The 10869-nt window shown below is 51.2% G+C and overlaps 1 non-coding gene across 1 annotated transcript; it reads left to right on the top strand.

Moving 5' to 3' along the window:
• Positions 1-10462: 10462 nt before the first annotated feature.
• On the top strand, positions 10463-10534 carry TRNAD-GUC (transfer RNA aspartic acid (anticodon GUC)). Its single transcript has one exon. It is a non-coding gene; the product is annotated as a tRNA-Asp (tRNA).
• The last annotated feature ends 335 nt before the right edge of the window (positions 10535-10869 follow it).

Here is a 10869-nt window from a genome sequence, read left to right as displayed (position 1 = left end):
TAATCGCAAGCTAGGGCAGGATTCGGAAAGTGAAGCCGAAAAGGGGCTTAGCATGCAGCCCAGGGGTTTCTTTGACTGTCCTAAGCCCACAGGGACTTTGCCGTCCTCAGCTCATGAGACTTGAGATGGGTAGCTTGATTTGCTGAGGAAATGCGGGATGACAGATTCAACTCTGGAGTCAAACATAGCCCGGAACTATCGCCTTAAACTGAGTTTTAAGCCTGGTGCCGATAAAAAGAAAGAAATTAGCCTTAGATCGGGCAAGCCGTTTGACGGGGGAAAATGAGACCCCCTAGGCCAGCTAGGTGGTCGCTGGATGCTGTGCAGACATCAGCAGCTGTTCATTTCATGCCCTCACGTCTCCTCGTTAGTATAATGGTCAGTATCCCCGCCTGTCACGCGGGAGACCGGGGTTCAATTCCCCGACGGGGAGGTTAAACCTTTTCTGGATTTTTTTTAGTTCTTGACAAATATTCTTGAAGATTAGGCTGAGTCAAGTAGGGAATGGGTGCCAAGAACTGACTCTTTAAGAAAAAAGCACCGGCAACGCTAGTCATCGTACAATATTTGTGCACAATTGCTTACATTAGGCGGCCGGTCCACTTTATTGAGTCCCCCTCAGCACCATTTAGTGCTCCTGTTGTCTGCGAAGTCCAAATTGTAACCCTGAATCAGTTCCTCTTCTGACCCTTTGTATCATGTTACATGACGAGTAATGATCACCTGTTAGCTTTATCCCTAATTATAACTCTCACTCTTTCCCTGCATCTAACCCTAGCTCTAATCCCATCATTAACCTCGGTCCGGGCACACGCGTGAACCCCTACTCTCATCTCAGCCTCTCCTGGTGATACATCACACCTGGGATCGTTTGCTCCCTGTGGGCTGTGGGAAATTTGCTACCAGCACGCCCTGGAAGTGGGGCTCATTCCGCTGCAACGGGAGGTCTTCCCAGGACGCGTCACAGCTCAACGCAAGAGCTCCTGGGTTTCGAAGGGTCTTGCAGCAAGCCTTCACAAAGCAGCAGGGAGCGCCGTTCCAGATGGGAAACTTGAGACTGGATGTCCAGAAAAGCAAGACGTCAGAAGCGAAACCTTTTTCCTGCAGGGTGTGGCATACCATCCGCTTGCTCATTGCGACAGAGGTGGCACTAATGAAGGAAGAGGTCAACGTTACGTTCTTCTTTAAAATGCAAGGCCAGGAAAAGTGGCAGCGGTGGGATTTGAACCCACGCCTCCGAAGAGACTGGAGCCTTAATCCAGCGCCTTAGACCGCTCGGCCACGCTACCTCCCTGCTAGTCGCCGAAAGCGGAACTTGACCCGTTGCCCGGCCCGCTTTAGTGCTTTGCCTTTTCTCCTTGGAAAGTCTGGAGACAGGCAGTGGAAGGGCAGGCAAACTGTCAGGTGCGCAGAGGAGGGGAGACCATGAGGCAAGGTGGGAGATGGGGGCAAGAAGTGAGAAAAAAACTAATCGCAAGCTAGGGCAGGATTCGGAAAGTGAAGCCGAAAAGGGGCTTAGCATGCAGCCCAGGGGTTTCTTTGACTGTCCTAAGCCCACAGGGACTTTGCCGTCCTCAGCTCATGAGACTTGAGATGGGTAGCTTGATTTGCTGAGGAAATGCGGGATGACAGATTCAACTCTGGAGTCAAACATAGCCCGGAACTATCGCCTTAAACTGAGTTTTAAGCCTGGTGCCGATAAAAAGAAAGAAATTAGCCTTAGATCGGGCAAGCCGTTTGACGGGGGAAAATGAGACCCCCTAGGCCAGCTAGGTGGTCGCTGGATGCTGTGCAGACATCAGCAGCTGTTCATTTCATGCCCTCACGTCTCCTCGTTAGTATAGTGGTCAGTATCCCCGCCTGTCACGCGGGAGACCGGGGACGGGGAGGTTAAACCTTTTCTGGATTTTTTTTAGTTCTTGACAAATATTCTTGAAGATTAGGCTGAGTCAAGTAGGGAATGGGTGCCAAGAACTGACTCTTTAAGAAAAAAGCACCGGCAACGCTAGTCATCGTACAATATTTGTGCACAATTGCTTACATTAGGCGGCCGGTCCACTTTATTGAGTCCCCCTCAGCACCATTTAGTGCTCCTGTTGTCTGCGAAGTCCAAATTGTAACCCTGAATCAGTTCCTCTTCTGACCCTTTGTATCATGTTACATGACGAGTAATGATCACCTGTTAGCTTTATCCCTAATTATAACTCTCACTCTTTCCCTGCATCTAACCCTAGCTCTAATCCCATCATTAACCTCGGTCCGGGCACACGCGTGAACCCCTACTCTCATCTCAGCCTCTCCTGGTGATACATCACACCTGGGATCGTTTGCTCCCTGTGGGCTGTGGGAAATTTGCTACCAGCACGCCCTGGAAGTGGGGCTCATTCCGCTGCAACGGGAGGTCTTCCCAGGACGCGTCACAGCTCAACGCAAGAGCTCCTGGGTTTCGAAGGCTCTTGCAGCAAGCCTTCACAAAGCAGCAGGGAGCGCCGTTCCAGATGGGAAACTTGAGACTGGATGTCCAGAAAAGCAAGACGTCAGAAGCGAAACCTTTTTCCTGCAGGGTGTGGCATACCATCCGCTTGCTCATTGCGACAGAGGTGGCACTAATGAAGGAAGAGGTCAACGTTACGTTCTTCTTTAAAATGCAAGGCCAGGAAAAGTGGCAGCGGTGGGATTTGAACCCACGCCTCCGAAGAGACTGGAGCCTTAATCCAGCGCCTTAGACCGCTCGGCCACGCTACCTCCCTGCTAGTCGCTGAAAGCGGAACTTGACCCGTTGCCCGGCCCGCTTTAGTGCTTTGCCTTTTCTCCTTGGAAAGTCTGGAGACAGGCAGTGGAAGGGCAGGCAAACTGTCAGGTGCGCAGAGGAGGGGAGACCATGAGGCAAGGTGGGAGATGGGGGCAAGAAGTGAGAAAAAAACTAATCGCAAGCTAGGGCAGGATTCGGAAAGTGAAGCCGAAAAGGGGCTTAGCATGCAGCCCAGGGGTTTCTTTGACTGTCCTAAGCCCACAGGGACTTTGCCGTCCTCAGCTCATGAGACTTGAGATGGGTAGCTTGATTTGCTGAGGAAATGCGGGATGACAGATTCAACTCTGGAGTCAAACATAGCCCGGAACTATCGCCTTAAACTGAGTTTTAAGCCTGGTGCCGATAAAAAGAAAGAAATTAGCCTTAGATCGGGCAAGCCGTTTGACGGGGGAAAATGAGACCCCCCTAGGCCAGCTAGGTGGTCGCTGGATGCTGTGCAGACATCAGCAGCTGTTCATTTCATGCCCTCACGTCTCCTCGTTAGTATAGTGGTCAGTATCCCCGCCTGTCACGCGGGAGATAGTTCTTGACAAATATTCTTGAAGATTAGGCTGAGTCAAGTAGGGAATGGGTGCCAAGAACTGACTCTTTAAGAAAAAAGCACCGGCAACGCTAGTCATCGTACAATATTTGTGCACAATTGCTTACATTAGGCGGCCGGTCCACTTTATTGAGTCCCCCTCAGCACCATTTAGTGCTCCTGTTGTCTGCGAAGTCCAAATTGTAACCCTGAATCAGTTCCTCTTCTGACCCTTTGTATCATGTTACATGACGAGTAATGATCACCTGTTAGCTTTATCCCTAATTATAACTCTCACTCTTTCCCTGCATCTAACCCTAGCTCTAATCCCATCATTAACCTCGGTCCGGCAACACGCGTGAACCCCTACTCTCATCTCAGCCTCTCCTGGTGATACATCACACCTGGGATCGTTTGCTCCCTGTGGGCTGTGGGAAATTTGCTACCAGCACGCCCTGGAAGTGGGGCTCATTCCGCTGCAACGGGAGGTCTTCCCAGGACGCGTCACAGCTCAACGCAAGAGCTCCTGGGTTTCGAAGGCTCTTGCAGCAAGCCTTCACAAAGCAGCAGGGAGCGCCGTTCCAGATGGGAAACTTGAGACTGGATGTCCAGAAAAGCAAGACGTCAGAAGCGAAACCTTTTTCCTGCAGGGTGTGGCATACCATCCGCTTGCTCATTGCGACAGAGGTGGCACTAATGAAGGAAGAGGTCAACGTTACGTTCTTCTTTAAAATGCAAGGCCAGGAAAAGTGGCAGCGGTGGGATTTGAACCCACGCCTCCGAAGAGACTGGAGCCTTAATCCAGCGCCTTAGACCGCTCGGCCACGCTACCTCCCTGCTAGTCGCCGAAAGCGGAACTTGACCCGTTGCCCGGCCCGCTTTAGTGCTTTGCCTTTTCTCCTTGGAAAGTCTGGAGACAGGCAGTGGAAGGGCAGGCAAACTGTCAGGTGCGCAGAGGAGGGGAGACCATGAGGCAAGGTGGGAGATGGGGGCAAGAAGTGAGAAAAAAACTAATCGCAAGCTAGGGCAGGATTCGGAAAGTGAAGCCGAAAAGGGGCTTAGCATGCAGCCCAGGGGTTTCTTTGACTGTCCTAAGCCCACAGGGACTTTGCCGTCCTCAGCTCATGAGACTTGAGATGGGTAGCTTGATTTGCTGAGGAAATGCGGGATGACAGATTCAACTCTGGAGTCAAACATAGCCCGGAACTATCGCCTTAAACTGAGTTTTAAGCCTGGTGCCGATAAAAAGAAAGAAATTAGCCTTAGATCGGGCAAGCCGTTTGACGGGGAAAATGAGACCCCCCTAGGCCAGCTAGGTGGTCGCTGGATGCTGTGCAGACATCAGCAGCTGTTCATTTCATGCCCTCACGTCTCCTCGTTAGTATAGTGGTCAGTATCCCCGCCTGTCACGTGGGAGACCGGGGTTCAATTCCCGACGGGGAGGTTAAACCTTTTCTGGATTTTTTTTAGTTCTTGACAAATATTCTTGAAGATTAGGCTGAGTCAAGTAGGGAATGGGTGCCAAGAACTGACTCTTTAAGAAAAAAGCACCGGCAACGCTAGTCATCGTACAATATTTGTGCACAATTGCTTACATTAGGCGGCCGGTCCACTTTATTGAGTCCCCCTCAGCACCATTTAGTGCTCCTGTTGTCTGCGAAGTCCAAATTGTAACCCTGAATCAGTTCCTCTTCTGACCCTTTGTATCATGTTACATGACGAGTAATGATCACCTGTTAGCTTTATCCCTAATTATAACTCTCACTCTTTCCCTGCATCTAACCCTAGCTCTAATCCCATCATTAACCTCGGTCCGGGCACACGCGTGAACCCCTACTCTCATCTCAGCCTCTCCTGGTGATACATCACACCTGGGATCGTTTGCTCCCTGTGGGCTGTGGGAAATTTGCTACCAGCACGCCCTGGAAGTGGGGCTCATTCCGCTGCAACGGGAGGTCTTCCCAGGACGCGTCACAGCTCAACGCAAGAGCTCCTGGGTTTCGAAGGCTCTTGCAGCAAGCCTTCACAAAGCAGCAGGGAGCGCCGTTCCAGATGGGAAACTTGAGACTGGATGTCCAGAAAAGCAAGACGTCAGAAGCGAAACCTTTTTCCTGCAGGGTGTGGCATACCATCCGCTTGCTCATTGCGACAGAGGTGGCACTAATGAAGGAAGAGGTCAACGTTACGTTCTTCTTTAAAATGCAAGGCCAGGAAAAGTGGCAGCGGTGGGATTTGAACCCACGCCTCCGAAGAGACTGGAGCCTTAATCCAGCGCCTTAGACCGCTCGGCCACGCTACCTCCCTGCTAGTCGCCGAAAGCGGAACTTGACCCGTTGCCCGGCCCGCTTCAGTGGAAGGGCAGGCAAACTGTCAGGTGCGCAGAGGAGGGGAGACCATGAGGCAAGGTGGGAGATGGGGGCAAGAAGTGAGAAAAAAACTAATCGCAAGCTAGGGCAGGATTCGGAAAGTGAAGCCGAAAAGGGGCTTAGCATGCAGCCCAGGGGTTTCTTTGACTGTCCTAAGCCCACAGGGACTTTGCCGTCCTCAGCTCATGAGACTTGAGATGGGTAGCTTGATTTGCTGAGGAAATGCGGGATGACAGATTCAACTCTGGAGTCAAACATAGCCCGGAACTATCGCCTTAAACTGAGTTTTAAGCCTGGTGCCGATAAAAAGAAAGAAATTAGCCTTAGATCGGGCAAGCCGTTTGACGGGGGAAAATGAGACCCCCTAGGCCATCTAGGTGGTCGCTGGATGCTGTGCAGACATCAGCAGCTGTTCATTTCATGCCCTCACGTCTCCTCGTTAGTATAGTGGTCAGTATCCCCGCCTGTCACGCGGGAGACCGGGGGGAGGTTAAACCTTTTCTGGATTTTTTTTAGTTCTTGACAAATATTCTTGAAGATTAGGCTGAGTCAAGTAGGGAATGGGTGCCAAGAACTGACTCTTTAAGAAAAAAGCACCGGCAACGCTAGTCATCGTACAATATTTGTGCACAATTGCTTACATTAGGCGGCCGGTCCACTTTATTGAGTCCCCCTCAGCACCATTTAGTGCTCCTGTTGTCTGCGAAGTCCAAATTGTAACCCTGAATCAGTTCCTCTTCTGACCCTTTGTATCATGTTACATGACGAGTAATGATCACCTGTTAGCTTTATCCCTAATTATAACTCTCACTCTTTCCCTGCATCTAACCCTAGCTCTAATCCCATCATTAACCTCGGTCCGGCAACACGCGTGAACCCCTACTCTCATCTCAGCCTCTCCTGGTGATACATCACACCTGGGATCGTTTGCTCCCTGTGGGCTGTGGGAAATTTGCTACCAGCACGCCCTGGAAGTGGGGCTCATTCCGCTGCAACGGGAGGTCTTCCCAGGACGCGTCACAGCTCAACGCAAGAGCTCCTGGGTTTCGAAGGCTCTTGCAGCAAGCCTTCACAAAGCAGCAGGGAGCGCCGTTCCAGATGGGAAACTTGAGACTGGATGTCCAGAAAAGCAAGACGTCAGAAGCGAAACCTTTTTCCTGCAGGGTGTGGCATACCATCCGCTTGCTCATTGCGACAGAGGTGGCACTAATGAAGGAAGAGGTCAACGTTACGTTCTTCTTTAAAATGCAAGGCCAGGAAAAGTGGCAGCGGTGGGATTTGAACCCACGCCTCCGAAGAGACTGGAGCCTTAATCCAGCGCCTTAGACCGCTCGGCCACGCTACCTCCCTGCTAGTCGCCGAAAGCGGAACTTGACCCGTTGCCCGGCCCGCTTTAGTGCTTTGCCTTTTCTCCTTGGAAAGTCTGGAGACAGGCAGTGGAAGGGCAGGCAAACTGTCAGGTGCGCAGAGGAGGGGAGACCATGAGGCAAGGTGGGAGATGGGGGCAAGAAGTGAGAAAAAAACTAATCGCAAGCTAGGGCAGGATTCGGAAAGTGAAGCCGAAAAGGGGCTTAGCATGCAGCCCAGGGGTTTCTTTGACTGTCCTAAGCCCACAGGGACTTTGCCGTCCTCAGCTCATGAGACTTGAGATGGGTAGCTTGATTTGCTGAGGAAATGCGGGATGACAGATTCAACTCTGGAGTCAAACATAGCCCGGAACTATCGCCTTAAACTGAGTTTTAAGCCTGGTGCCGATAAAAAGAAAGAAATTAGCCTTAGATCGGGCAAGCCGTTTGACGGGGAAAATGAGACCCCCCTAGGCCAGCTAGGTGGTCGCTGGATGCTGTGCAGACATCAGCAGCTGTTCATTTCATGGCCTCACGTCTCCTCGTTAGTATAGTGGTCAGTATCCCCGCCTGTCACGTGGGAGACCGGGGTTCAATTCCCGACGGGGAGGTTAAACCTTTTCTGGATTTTTTTTAGTTCTTGACAAATATTCTTGAAGATTAGGCTGAGTCAAGTAGGGAATGGGTGCCAAGAACTGACTCTTTAAGAAAAAAGCACCGGCAACGCTAGTCATCGTACAATATTTGTGCACAATTGCTTACATTAGGCGGCCGGTCCACTTTATTGAGTCCCCCTCAGCACCATTTAGTGCTCCTGTTGTCTGCGAAGTCCAAATTGTAACCCTGAATCAGTTCCTCTTCTGACCCTTTGTATCATGTTACATGACGAGTAATGATCACCTGTTAGCTTTATCCCTAATTATAACTCTCACTCTTTCCCTGCATCTAACCCTAGCTCTAATCCCATCATTAACCTCGGTCCGGGCACACGCGTGAACCCCTACTCTCATCTCAGCCTCTCCTGGTGATACATCACACCTGGGATCGTTTGCTCCCTGTGGGCTGTGGGAAATTTGCTACCAGCACGCCCTGGAAGTGGGGCTCATTCCGCTGCAACGGGAGGTCTTCCCAGGACGCGTCACAGCTCAACGCAAGAGCTCCTGGGTTTCGAAGGCTCTTGCAGCAAGCCTTCACAAAGCAGCAGGGAGCGCCGTTCCAGATGGGAAACTTGAGACTGGATGTCCAGAAAAGCAAGACGTCAGAAGCGAAACCTTTTTCCTGCAGGGTGTGGCATACCATCCGCTTGCTCATTGCGACAGAGGTGGCACTAATGAAGGAAGAGGTCAACGTTACGTTCTTCTTTAAAATGCAAGGCCAGGAAAAGTGGCAGCGGTGGGATTTGAACCCACGCCTCCGAAGAGACTGGAGCCTTAATCCAGCGCCTTAGACCGCTCGGCCACGCTACCTCCCTGCTAGTCGCCGAAAGCGGAACTTGACCCGTTGCCCGGCCCGCTTCAGTGGAAGGGCAGGCAAACTGTCAGGTGCGCAGAGGAGGGGAGACCATGAGGCAAGGTGGGAGATGGGGGCAAGAAGTGAGAAAAAAACTAATCGCAAGCTAGGGCAGGATTCGGAAAGTGAAGCCGAAAAGGGGCTTAGCATGCAGCCCAGGGGTTTCTTTGACTGTCCTAAGCCCACAGGGACTTTGCCGTCCTCAGCTCATGAGACTTGAGATGGGTAGCTTGATTTGCTGAGGAAATGCGGGATGACAGATTCAACTCTGGAGTCAAACATAGCCCGGAACTATCGCCTTAAACTGAGTTTTAAGCCTGGTGCCGATAAAAAGAAAGAAATTAGCCTTAGATCGGGCAAGCCGTTTGACGGGGGAAAATGAGACCCCCTAGGCCATCTAGGTGGTCGCTGGATGCTGTGCAGACATCAGCAGCTGTTCATTTCATGCCCTCACGTCTCCTCGTTAGTATAGTGGTCAGTATCCCCGCCTGTCACGCGGGAGACCGGGGGGAGGTTAAACCTTTTCTGGATTTTTTTTAGTTCTTGACAAATATTCTTGAAGATTAGGCTGAGTCAAGTAGGGAATGGGTGCCAAGAACTGACTCTTTAAGAAAAAAGCACCGGCAACGCTAGTCATCGTACAATATTTGTGCACAATTGCTTACATTAGGCGGCCGGTCCACTTTATTGAGTCCCCCTCAGCACCATTTAGTGCTCCTGTTGTCTGCGAAGTCCAAATTGTAACCCTGAATCAGTTCCTCTTCTGACCCTTTGTATCATGTTACATGACGAGTAATGATCACCTGTTAGCTTTATCCCTAATTATAACTCTCACTCTTTCCCTGCATCTAACCCTAGCTCTAATCCCATCATTAACCTCGGTCCGGGCACACGCGTGAACCCTTACTCTCATCTCAGCCTCTCCTGGTGATACATCACACCTGGGATCGTTTGCTCCCTGTGGGCTGTGGGAAATTTGCTACCAGCACGCCCTGGAAGTGGGGCTCATTCCGCTGCAACGGGAGGTCTTCCCAGGACGCGTCACAGCTCAACGCAAGAGCTCCTGGGTTTCGAAGGCTCTTGCAGCAAGCCTTCACAAAGCAGCAGGGAGCGCCGTTCCAGATGGGAAACTTGAGACTGGATGTCCAGAAAAGCAAGACGTCAGAAGCGAAACCTTTTTCCTGCAGGGTGTGGCATACCATCCGCTTGCTCATTGCGACAGAGGTGGCACTAATGAAGGAAGAGGTCAACGTTACGTTCTTCTTTAAAATGCAAGGCCAGGAAAAGTGGCAGCGGTGGGATTTGAACCCACGCCTCCGAAGAGACTGGAGCCTTAATCCAGCGCCTTAGACCGCTCGGCCACGCTACCTCCCTGCTAGTCGCCGAAAGCGGAACTTGACCCGTTGCCCGGCCCGCTTTAGTGCTTTGCCTTTTCTCCTTGGAAAGTCTGGAGACAGGCAGTGGAAGGGCAGGCAAACTGTCAGGTGCGCAGAGGAGGGGAGACCATGAGGCAAGGTGGGAGATGGGGGCAAGAAGTGAGAAAAAAACTAATCGCAAGCTAGGGCAGGATTCGGAAAGTGAAGCCGAAAAGGGGCTTAGCATGCAGCCCAGGGGTTTCTTTGACTGTCCTAAGCCCACAGGGACTTTGCCGTCCTCAGCTCATGAGACTTGAGATGGGTAGCTTGATTTGCTGAGGAAATGCGGGATGACAGATTCAACTCTGGAGTCAAACATAGCCCGGAACTATCGCCTTAAACTGAGTTTTAAGCCTGGTGCCGATAAAAAGAAAGAAATTAGCCTTAGATCGGGCAAGCCGTTTGACGGGGGAAAATGAGACCCCCTAGGCCATCTAGGTGGTCGCTGGATGCTGTGCAGACATCAGCAGCTGTTCATTTCGTGCCCTCACGTCTCCTCGTTAGTATAGTGGTCAGTATCCCCGCCTGTCACGCGGGAGACCGGGGTTCAATTCCCCGACGGGGAGGTTAAACCTTTTCTGGATTTTTTTTAGTTCTTGACAAATATTCTTGAAGATTAGGCTGAGTCAAGTAGGGAATGGGTGCCAAGAACTGACTCTTTAAGAAAAAAGCACCGGCAACGCTAGTCATCGTACAATATTTGTGCACAATTGCTTACATTAGGCGGCCGGTCCACTTTATTGAGTCCCCCTCAGCACCATTTAGTGCTCCTGTTGTCTGCGAAGTCCAAATTGTAACCCTGAATCAGTTCCTCTTCTGACCCTTTGTATCATGTTACATGACGAGTAATGATCACCTGTTAGCTTTATCCCTAATTATAACTCTCACTCTTTCCCTGCAT

This window comes from Ambystoma mexicanum, unplaced genomic scaffold (assembly GCF_040938575.1).
Source record: "Ambystoma mexicanum isolate Mex_15411 unplaced genomic scaffold, UKY_AmexF1_1 Mex_scaf20, whole genome shotgun sequence".
Taxonomy (NCBI): domain Eukaryota; kingdom Metazoa; phylum Chordata; class Amphibia; order Caudata; family Ambystomatidae; genus Ambystoma; species Ambystoma mexicanum.
The sequence above is the reverse complement of the archived record's forward strand: the minus strand, read 5'-3'. Positions and strand labels throughout refer to the sequence as shown.